Source organism: Heloderma suspectum, chromosome 1 (genome assembly GCF_057233095.1).
Source record: "Heloderma suspectum isolate Gila_16-S chromosome 1, 16-S_ref, whole genome shotgun sequence".
Lineage (NCBI taxonomy): Eukaryota > Metazoa > Chordata > Lepidosauria > Squamata > Helodermatidae > Heloderma > Heloderma suspectum.
In genome coordinates, this window is record NC_139458.1 from 208,835,574 (window position 1) to 208,847,275 (window position 11,702).

Consider the following 11,702-nt stretch of genomic DNA (forward strand, 5'->3'; position numbering starts at 1 on the left):
AAATAATGGCTTTTCAAACTTTTCAGCACCAGGCCAACCCTTTTTCCATTTGCCCAGGCATTTTAAGTGCAATTAGGTTGGTTTGTCTGCTCTATTGTTTTAGCTCCTTTAAAATTCATCATGAAATTTTTTTTGTGTTTTTTTTAATCTTGGTGTAATTAAGTGTAATCATGCCCCTGGTACACTGCCCTGGCAGCTGTGAGGATGAAGGACAATCTAAGCGTATTTCTGATAAATAGTAAGAAAGGAACACATCCAGAGCCGCAAAAGTGAAATGGCTTCTGCACAGTCCAGGCACTGAGGTTAGGCTGAGGAGAACCCTGCAAGACACTCTTCTCATCTTCTCCTAGGCTGTCAAAGCTGCGGAGCATCTTTCCGAAAAGGAAAGCCACCGTAAAAGCGGAAGGCGCTTCAGGGGGCCACCAAAGGTGCTGCTGCCTGCGCAAGTTCTTTTCCCGAAACAAGATCTTCCCTCTTCCGGGAGAGGTGAAATGGTACCACCTCTGCAGGGGAAAAACCTCTGCCCCCGTGGAGGAGAAGGCAGTTGTGGGGAAAGTTCAGCGTCAGCAGTGTCCCAGGGGAGATGCCCTTCCGGCATCTGCGCACCAGGAAGAGGCGAGGAGCAGGACCACCTCTCCTCAGAGAGTCTCCACATGGGAACTCATTGGGGACCTGGGAAATCGGAATGGGGAGACATCCAGATACCGCTGTGCAGGTGAGGAGATGCCCAGGTTGGAGGAGGAGGTCCTCATCTCACGCCGATCTCCGAGGGGAGGGGGAGAGTGCCAGGGGTTCGGTGGCCAAAATGGCATCGCGCATGTGCGGAAGGGAGTTCCCAGGCTGGGGGGAATTCTGTGGCTTGCAGAAGTCCAAAAGCAAGTCTGTAGGGAGAAAACCCTGAGGGACTCCAGTCAGTGTTGGGGAGAAGTGGAAAACCCAGGGTAGAGGACATGGAATGGTGTGGGTGGAATCCTGAATGCACTCCATGATTTGGGGGCTTCTTTGGTGAGCAAACAAGTGAAACGGCCATGCACCAAGAAGGGACCCATTTTTACTCGTTTGGGGACTCCCTGGATGCCAGTCAGCTTGTAAACTAAGAGAGAATCGCCCTATCCCGTGGTCCCACCCACCTAGCCTCTCTTGATGGTGGGACACACACAAGGCCATCGAAAAGGAAGGAGGAGGTGGCCCCAAGCTCTTCAGGGCTTTGTACGTTTGCCCCACACCATGCGCTGCATGCAGAGAGAGACGGGCAGCCAGCGCAGTGCAACAAGACAGCTGTTAAGACCCTGGGTTTGTCTCTGAGAAGGAAGGGGATATTCCTCTCCCAACATGGTCTGTGTGCCTCCCCACCTCCAGACTCAAGATCCAGCCAGGAGGACTCCACCCGTTCACGGCACTCAGATGCATCGGGCGTGGACAAATCTGAGGACCCCACCAGCATCATAAGATGCTACATGGATGGAGAGAAGGTAAAAGAACAACAGCCACCCTCAGCACAGATGCTTCCCTCACATCTTACTTCTACATTAGGGACCTTTAGAGTTGCTGAGCCATTGCTTTTCGCCATCAGATGCAAATTAGTGAAACTAAGACAGGGACAATTATACTATGGTATTCCCCATAAAAATCCAGCAAGGCCTGTCCCCACGGATAAAAGCCTACTCACTGTTTACTCAGTAGTAACTCCCATTCACCAACTGCCTCTTGACTTCGTATTTTCCTCCTTGTTTCTGTTTTTAAAAGTGGCTTCTTGGCTTCTAATGCTTTAATTATTTGCTTCCCGTTCACTCATGCGCCCCAGAAGTTAAGTAATTGTTTTATTCATGCTTGTTCATTAGCAGCCAAACAAATTCCTCCTTCATTGTTTTTTCTGTATAATCACACTTGTGATTTCTGAGAATAAAAAATAATAATAATGAACATCTGCTTTGACTGCAAAGAGAAAACTGGCAATAAAAGCCGCATGTTGCAGGGAACATAAGCTGACCATTTTAGAGGTCTAAGAGTGAACAGGAGAGAAGTGAACTGAAGGGGCACCTGCTGAGAAACTTTAAAAGGAAGGGGCAAATAAGAAAACGGACGACATGCCTTCTTTCGCTGGTTGGCTGTGACGTCTGGATTCCCCGTCAAAACCAGAGCGGACGAACAATGCCCAATCCAGGCTAAATGGCTAGTGGGAAAGCCAACCAGAGCGAGCAGGAAATGGATCCACATCCAAACAAGCAAGAAGCAAGGAAACAAGAGGGATAAGTAAAGGGGTGCAGCTGAATCCTGTCCAAACAGCCTGGCACTGTAACTCCACCTGCACAGGCTGCAGTGAGTGACGTCCTCAGCCATACTGGATATGATTCCTCCTCACTAGTTCGCTTCTCCCTGTTACTTATGGCCCCTTCTGGGGGAGGCAGCCAGAGATCCCAGGGCGCTTCCCCCCCGACCGACAGCCCGACTCCCTTGCAATTTCCAGGGGAAGCAGGATGCGAGGTTCCTCGCCGCCATCTGCAGGGCCTGCGAGGACGACCTGCACCGGATCCGCCCGCTCACCAAGGCGGAGCTGGCGGAGGCGATAGTGGTGAGTGGATGCAACCCCAGGAGGCCCGTGGAGCGGCCCCTTCCCCTCGCGTTTGCCCGCGTGCCGCGTGCTTTTAATGCGGCTGGCGCTTCACGGCTTCTCAGCGGCTGAGCGGTTGGTGGGAAACCCCGGGGTAGGGTCTGGGAGTGGTTCTGTGCTGTGGGTGTGCAAGAAAGGAGGACTCTGCAGCCCTGGGAACGGGATCGCCAAATGCACCTGCACACGCCCACGATGGGATGGAGTTGCCATCCCCGTTCCCAGGGAGAGGAGAAGGGCTCAGAAGTGAGCGGGAGCTCAGGCCGCGCCCGTTCGATGGTGAGCTTGGGAGGGAAGCGTCGGACGGGGGCTGCGGCGGCCCTCCGGGGTCCACGGGCATCGGCCCTCACCTGCCTTGCCCCTTGGGCTCCCCTAGGAGGTGATGGAGAGGCTTCCAACGACACCAGCGCCCACGTCGGTCCTGACTGGCGCCATGGACGCCGTCCACAAATTGAGGTGCGTTTGGGGGGCAGGGCACGATATTTCTTCCCGGCGATCCGGGATCGGGAGGTGCAATGATACATAAGCAGCAGGAAAGCTCAGATTTTCAGGAAAGCCAACGAAACATGACAGGAAACAAAATGGGGAAAACAGAAAGGAGAAAGGCACTGGGGGGGCAGGTCAGAACAGCGGATCCCTGACGATAAAGAAGAGGTTGTCCCCACAGCCTTCAGCGCTATGAAAGAAGGGAAAAGGATGTGAGCAATGACCTGGGAGGACTCGGCCCCGAGAGGAGCCAGAGAGGAGCTTTGACTCCCCTCCCGAGTGCCCACACGTCTGGGGGGCATTTGCCTGATGTTCCCTTGGGAAAGACGGCCTCTGAGCCTGAGGGTCCAGCCCTCTCCCCCGCCAGCCTGCGTGGGGCATTCCCTCGCTCCTGGCATACGCTCTTCTCGGTGCCCGGGGCGTGAGGGCTGGTTCTTCTCCAGGCCAAGGGGGCCTCCCTGCGGGGGGGTTGCATGGTCAAGGCAGCCGATCGGGGGTACATCAATTAACTTGTGATGGGGACCCCCTGGACGACGCCCCTCCCTGGGGGCAGCGTCCCAGACTTCCCTCTCCACCCTGGCAGCAAAATCAAGCCTCCCCTTGAAGAAGAGCTGGAGTCCTGCGTCCTGCGCCTCAGCCTGCACGAGGTGCTCAGCATGGACGTCGGGAGCCACAGCGTCGCCCAGCAGGTAGATCCCTTCCAGCTCGGTGCAGAGGCGCCTCCAGAGCCCGCGGGACTTGCGGCCTGGCCTGAGTGGGCACTTCCTGGTCTGGGGGCGGTGGGCAGGCCCGCGCAAGTGGGGAGAGGGAAGGGGAGGCTCCTGGCAGAGTGCAGCAGCTCGGCCTCCGTGTCTAGCATCCACACAGCCACCTCCGCAGGGAGTCTGGCTGGCCTGTCCCAGGAGCATCCGGGACGCCTGACGCGGCTTCCCTTCTGCTCCTGGCGCGGTGCAGGGCCTCCTCAGCAGCCCTCAACGCCATGCTGAGGGCGCTGCTGGCGGGGGACCCGACGCCTTGGCATCTGTCCTGGATGCTCCACGTGAGTGTGCGGAAGCAGGGCCCTGCCCTGCTGGCCTCTGGGCGTGGGGGGCCAGGAGCTGCCTGCCCGGCTGCTCGGCAGGCAGGCGGCGCCCTGGGGGCAGGAGCTGTCGCCCAGCAAGAGCAGAGCTCCGGGGGGCTCCTTGGAGGGCAGACGGGTCCGTCCCCTCGACAGTGCCACGTTTCCGAGGTGCCGCTTCCCCTTACAACACGTCCACTTCTGGCTCCCCCCCAAGGCCTCCGTGGAGAGAGTCCGGGCCGCCAGGTGCAGCGTGCCCTGCTGTGCTCTGCTGTGGGTATGCCGCGGCTGGACGTGAGTCGGCCACAAGCTGGTGGGGTTGGCTCCGGAGGGCTGCAGGGCACCGGCTAGGGGGCGTGGGACAGATCAGGGGGCCCAGGCTCCCATCGCTCGTTCCCAGGCTCTGGATCTCCAGTGTGGCACCAACCTGCCCGTGGACACTTTCACGGTGCCCGCCAGGCTCCCTGCCCCTCTGGGTTTGGACGGTGCCGAGCTCGGAGTTTTGCTGCGCTATCCCTTGCCGGACGGCTGGCATGCTGCCACACAGAGTGCCACACATCAGCGCCACATTTGGGTCCCACAGAGGACCGTTCTGTTTCGGAGCTCGGAGCCTGCCTCTGCCTCGTGGTCATGGTCTCTGGATTTTTTAGAAGGCTCTGTTATGTTTTAAATTTTCCACAGACATGTTGTTGAACTATTTCATATTTGGAATTGGCATGGATCAGAGTACAGGGCGTCCCTGAGGTGCTCCATGGAGGTGACAGACCCCTTGTTCTCTTTCCCTGCAGAACACCAGTGAAATCCCGCATGTGGGGGTGCCATGTTGCGGAGCTCTCCATTTGCTTCACTGACCCCAAGCCGTTGACTAGTCGGCATGCCGGGGGGGCCTTTTCCGGCTCTACCAGCTAGTCCTGCGCCAGCAAAGTACGTCAGTGGGAGCCGATGCAAGAGGAGCTCGTTGCCGCAACCAGGGCCGGCCTGAAGAGTCAATACGGCTGGGCGTTGCCCTCCCAGCAGGGTCCCGCTGACCAGAGCCCTGGAGTGGCTCCTCCCCTTCGGCATTGCGACATGCGTATGCACCTGCCCCTCACTGTGGCCCAAGACGTTTTGCCCCCTGAGGCACAGCAGTGAATCCTGCTTCTCCCCACACAAGTCAAGTTGCATTGCCCCCAAGGCCAGCCAAATGCTTGACAAACCTGGGGCAGAAAATCCCACAAGCCGCACCCCGTGTCCTGCCCATCGATTGCTCTCAAATACCTGGGAGCAGAGCAAAGACTTAAGCCAGCGCTGCAAAGATAAGAATCTAGGAGCTAGACAGACATCGCCAGGGAGAGAATTCCGCAGTCAGAGGGCCACTACTCAGAAGGCCCTCTCCCACTTGGCCATCCTCTGGTCCTTCCTTGGAAGAGGCCACGGAGGAGGCCCTCAGATGTCGTTGGGGGTAGGCTCATCCTGGGAGAGGTGCTCAATCGGGTAATGCTGCCCCGAGCTTCCTCAGACATGGCCTGCACCTTGAAACGGGCTTGGAAATATACAGGAAGCCTCTGCGATCAAGCCAGAATTGGTGTTCTATGCTGAGGCCTTCTGGTCCCTGCCATCAATTTGGCCGCCCTATTTTTCACAACCCGCAGCTTCCAAACTGTCTTGGAGGGCAGCCCCACATGCAGCATGTTGCAGTAATCTAACTCACTGTTGCATAGACGACTGAAGCCAGGTTATCCCTGTCCCAACAGGGGCATGGCTGGGCCACGAGCCAAAGCTGGTAGAAGGCACTCTGTACCACTGAGGCCACCTGAGCCTCAACTGCAGCGGTGGCTCTGGGAGAACCCCAAACTACGAACTCCCCTGCTACACGGCAACCAACCTGCTCCTTCAGGGGGAGAACAGATCATCTGCCAGCCTTCCATCACGCTCTGCATCTCCTGCCTGAGGCGGCTGCCTTGCTCTGCCTAATGGGAGGGCCAGCCCTGCCCTTCCTCCAGTAGCCCCACCTTTTGAAATGGCCGCTGTTGCACGGCCTGGGAGTTGCATGCCTAGCTGATAACCACGCAACTCATGAGTTCTTCAGATGTAGGAACAGACCTCGACGCAGCAACTACCGAGAGAATAGCAATGTTTGCACTCAGCAGAGAAAATCAGAACAAACTTTGCGGGTAGCGTGGAGAATCCTGAGGCCTAGGGCCCACACTGCACCGTTTTGCTTCTTCCTTTGTTGTTTTCCGGTTAGTTGTATGTTCTGATGTGATATTCCTTTTGTCATGGCCTCTGCCTCATGCAATACATGTGCGGTTCGTAGGCCTGTCCCAGGACCAATCACAGGGGTAGGAAATAAGCCAGCAAGCACATTTGAGGTTCCCTGCTGAGGGGCCGACGGGAGCCTTGCTTTCTTTAGTCTTGCCTATGATTAGACAGCGGAGGCCTCCAGGAAATGCTCTTAGAGTGAAATCTGGAGGACCCTGACAGCCCCCTGAAAGAGGAGCAGTGGGCCGCTTGGGGTCCCCTGGGACTGGAAGCTGCAACATCTGGTGTCTCCCTCTCAGGAGTACGCGGGAGCGTTGCCAGAGACCTGTGGTGCAGGGAATACCAACTGGAGCAGAAGGTGCTCTCTTATCGCAACACCCTGAGAGTTGGAGAGGTAAGCATGTCCCTCGGTGGCACCCTGGGGTGCCAGACGCCCCACTGCCCACCAAATTTCTCCAGTAGATTTCCTGCTCCAGGAGAGAAGTGAGGGATGGGACGGAGAGGCATTTCTTTCCATTTGGGAAGCATTCACTTCAGAAGTGTTTGCACAGTCTTGTGATCAATCTGTGGGGAGAGATAACTGCAGTGCAAGGCAGGTTGTGCAAACGCCACTTCCCGCTACTTAAGTAGCGTGACAGCCTGTGGTGATGATGATGATCTCAATTGCCATACTTGACGTCGTATTATCAGTGTGCATGCCCTTCACAGAGTAATATGGGCAGAAGGGACAGGTCTCTGCCCCAAGGAACTTACACTCTGAACTGTGCCAGCACGAGATATAAGAGAGAGATGGAAGGGAGAGGAGGAACGTCTGCCAGCCCGCTTACGCATCCTGGGGCATTATTTTGTTGGAGAAGAGGACTTGGAGAGGTTTCTTGTCGGTTTATTCTTAAGTGTTTGGGAAGCTCTTCAACAAGCACCAAAGGAGATCCTTCCTGCAAACAGCTTTACTTGCCATTTACGACCCCCTCTTAAGAGTGAGCGAAGCTGGCATCCTCCTCACTTATTCCCTTCTCAGGAATGGACCAGAACTAATGGGGAAGGAGGTTAGCTACCGGGTTACCCTTGCCAGGGCGGGGAGGGGTTGTACTTTAAAGTATCTGCCTTTCCGGGGATTTTAAAAAAAAGGCTTCTGATGTTTGCGGGATTTTCCCACCCGTCCAGGCAAAAGAAGTGCAAGAAAAAATCTGGCACCAGCTGGACAAATTTCAGATCTGCGGAGAATTGTCTATCGCGGTCCAAAGCCTCTCTGCTCACAAAGGTAATCCCTGTTGCCGAGTGATTATGTTGTGATCATTCTGAAAACCTTTTGCAAGTTCATGCATCTGATCAGTGCCTTCCTGACCCCACCCTCATCTGCAGCACATCTGGGAAACCTGAGAACCATGGGAGATACGTTCTCAGGGTTGGCAGCCTTGTTGGGCATCCCGTGGACGTGTGGCAGCATCCAGGGGGCTCAGACCCTGCTGTAGCCCTCCCAGCCCCCTTCTCATCCTTCTAGCAGGGCCTAGACATCCAGCCTGGACAATCAAATACAGAACTTAAAGGAACTTTCAGAACGCCTCTCTGGGAAATCAGTCCACTGGCTATGCAGAACTGTTTCCAGAGATGATTTGGGGAAGATGACCCATCCCTAATGAGTTTCTGGGCCAGTTACCTCCTTCCTAGGTGTACTGTTTATATTCTGTAGCTGTTTTCTATCCCTGGATTATACTGGACAAAATGAAAGCCATGCCATATTGCAGACATGGCTCTTCCTGAGACAGCCCCATTGCCCAAGCCGCAGGGAAGGAAGCAGGAACCACCACCCACCTTCAGAGCTCTACTACGAGCATCGACCCACAAGCAACTTTCCCACTCTTTCGCACATCCAGTGTTCAGTACTGACTAGGCTGCTGGACTACGACCTGGGAGAGCCTGGTTCAAATCCACTCTCGGCCACAAAGCTCACTGGATGGTCTTCTTTTCTCAGCCTAACCTACCTCACAAGGTTGTTGGGAAGACAAAAGGGGTGTAGAGAGAACCACTCTGAGCTCCTTGGAGGAACAGTGGGAAATGACGATAACAAACACGACTACTGCGTCTGCTCCAGTGACCTCTCCATGCCTTTTCTCATTAATTAATTAATTAATGCCATTTCTATACTGCCTAATAGCTGAAGCTCTCTGGGCAGGTCACAAAAATTAAAGCCACGAGTAGAGCATAAAAACAATATAAAATATAAACACTTAAAACTACAGTATAAAAGTACAACCAGCATAAAACCTTGTAGCAACACAGAGGTGTATAATACAGTAACAAATTTAAGACAGCAGAGCTAAAGTACTAGAATGCTAAAATGCTAAAATTCCTGGGACAATAAAAAGGTCTTCACCTGGTGCTGGAAAGAGTACAGCGTAGGCGCCAGGCGAACCTCTGTAGGGAGCTCATTCCACAGCTGGGGTGCCACAGCAGAAAAGGCCCTCTTCCTGGTAACCGCCTGCCTCACTTCTTTTCTTAACTCAGATGAAGCTGGTATAATTATGCCTCCTCTTCTCTTCTACCCAGGTGACGTGCTGATGGAGGACCTTGAAAATACGTAAAGAACTAAAGCATCTTGGCACAAATCTTTTTTCTGCCTCTTCCTTCTCCTTTCTTTTATTCAGTTTGTCTTTCCTAGCTTTATCTTTCACCCTTCTTTTCATGTTTCTGTGCTACCTTTCTTCTCTTTTCAATGTGCTCCCTCTGTTGATCCGGTGGGCCAACTAGAGGAGACGGACTATGACTTTGTCCAGCCCCCGTGGTGCTCTGCTCTCCATCCCTCCAAGAGATTTTTGGAGACGCCATAGCGAGATGGACACTTCTGTCAATGCTTCACTAGCGCTGCACTGGCACTGGGATCCTGCCGGGGGGCTCAGCCCTTCAGAGAGAACCCAGCCCACCCTGCCGATGTCCTTTCCTCCCTTTAGCCGTTTCAAGATTTTCAAGACTGAACAGATTGCCTAGCAGCTATATATCCATTGTGTTTGTTAACCCTCAGTCCTTGACAGCCTTTCTTATCCTTATTCAATTAATGTCTATTGATGATTATTATCTATCGTTGTTGGAGCATTCTTGTTACACAAAGAGGAACACTGTTTTTTAACATCTACTGTATCTTTGCATAGCAAAGCAGCAAGTCCCAGTTCCTTGTTCCGCCCACTAGGGATTTCTTCACACGGAGCTTTTATCCGGCGATTGAGATGGCTGCTTCGCGGAAGTTTGCGGGCTCTTTACATGACGCCGTGAACCTCCAAGGCGTCTCCTGCACTAAATGCCCTTTGTTCCGTTTTAAAATAGATCGCAGATAATGAACTATCAAATTACCCTATTGTGTTCCACTTGAGTTCTCTCTGTGAAAGGAGGAAAAGCTGCAAGAAGAGGAGCGAGATCAATGGAAAATAATGAAAGACTCCGATATGGGGGAAAGGAGGGGGGAGGGGGGGAACGAAACACGTGAAAAAGGGAGTCATCGTGATCCTGCATTTAAAACAGAAGCAGAAAGCCCCATTTTAAATGCAGAATTTTAGGCTGGTGTAGAGATGCCCGAGGCTTCCTCCCTGCTTATGCTCCTTCCTCCCTTTAGCCTTTGAGTGGAATGCCCTCCATGAGGCTCTGAGAACAGAAATTCCCAGGAAGACTGATTCCCGTTTTCTCCAGAGCTTCACCGAGGGCCTTCCTTCACTTTGGGGATATGCTTGGGCAATAACCAGGAGGGTAGGATCGAAGGAGCAGGACGTCGAGGCACCACCCCGTCTGCAAAGCGTTTTGCCCAAATGCTACATCAGCTGAGGCTACAGCGTCCATTTTTTAGCATTTTATTTATTTATTTATTTATTGCATTTATACCCCGCCTTTCTCCCTCTCGCAAGGAACTCAAGGCGGCTTACATTATCCTCCTCCTCACCATTGTATCCTCACAACAACAACCCTGTGAGGTAGGTTGGGCTGAGAGTCTGTGACTGGCCCAAAGTCACCCAGTGAGCTTCCATGGCCAAGTGGGGACTAGAACCCGGATCTCCCGGCTCCCAGTCCGTCACTCTCACCACTACACTACACTGGCTCTCACTCTCACTTTCCTAGAAGTGTGGACCGAGGCCCACGTGGCAGCCTTGCAAACGTCCAGAACTGGCAACTCCTCTTTAAAGGCTGCCTAAGTGGCCACTCCTCTGAAGGAGTGAGCCGTGATCCCAATGGGAGGCTCTTTCCCTGGAGCCTGACAGGCCAAAGTTATGACCTGTTTCAGCCACCGTGTAATGGAGGCTTTGGACACCCTGTTCCCCAGGTCTTCAGATGAAAGGAAACAGACAGAGCTGAGAAAGCCCTGTGAGCCAAGGTACTGGTTCTGTGGCTCTGATGTTTGGCAGGTGATCATAGAATCATAGAATAGTAGGGTTGGAAGGGGCCTACAAGACCATCAAGTCCAACCCCCTGCTCAACGCAGGAAGCCTACAGCACTTGGTATTCCCAAGCGGTCTCCCATCCAAGTACTAACCAGGTCTGACACTGCTTAGCTTCCGAGATCAAACGAGATCAGTCGCATCCGACCCTCTGCTGTTAAGCTTTGTTATAATAAGATGGACATTTTTCAAATGTACATGGCTCTTTAGAAATCACATGATTATAAATTTAATTGAAATCAGGCTTCATCTGGAGTGATGTGTCTGGTTTGGATGCCAGATTTTAACGAAGATACTGACAAACTGGTAAGTGTCCATTGGAGGAATTTAAGGAGAGGCTGGATGCCATCTGTCAAGAGATGTTGGAGTTGCATGCTGCGTTGCAGGTCCTACATTCAGGAGGGGGTTGGACCAGATGACCTCCAAGATTCCTTCCAATTCTCTGATTCCATTATTTTCTCAGCTTTCCCCCCTGTTTCCAAATTATTAGCTTTACCACTTCCATTAAGTGGTAATGGAAGAGGGGAGGCTCGGAAGGTGGCACCAAGAGAGAGGGTCTTCTCAGTACTGGCCCCCCGATTTTGGAATGATCTATGGCTTCCCAGAACTTTCTATGGTTTCCCTGTGTTTCTCCAAATTCCAGGATCTCGGAGAAGCTATACACTTGTCTCTGGGTGTGGAACCCAGTTACAGGGCACATCCCTTGGAAACTGCCTCGCTTACCCAGAAGTCTGACTGACAGCCGTCTCTCCGAGAAATGCATTAGCTGACCCCAATCTGATGTTTGGGGGGGGGTGGCCATGGATTCAGGAGGACTGATATCTCTTCCCATCATTCATTTCTGAGGTGGAAGAATAAGTAGAGGTGCGATTGGAGCATTTTCCTGGTGGCT

The 11,702-nt window shown here is 53.3% G+C and overlaps 1 long non-coding RNA gene across 1 annotated transcript; it reads left to right on the plus strand.

Moving 5' to 3' along the window:
• Window positions 1-2,897: 2,897 nt before the first annotated feature.
• LOC146358678 (uncharacterized) lies at window positions 2,898-6,373 on the plus strand. The gene is made up of 3 exons (XR_014785375.1): window positions 2,898-3,064; window positions 3,678-3,783; window positions 4,940-6,373. It is a non-coding gene; the product is annotated as an uncharacterized LOC146358678 (long non-coding RNA).
• The last annotated feature ends 5,329 nt before the right edge of the window (window positions 6,374-11,702 follow it).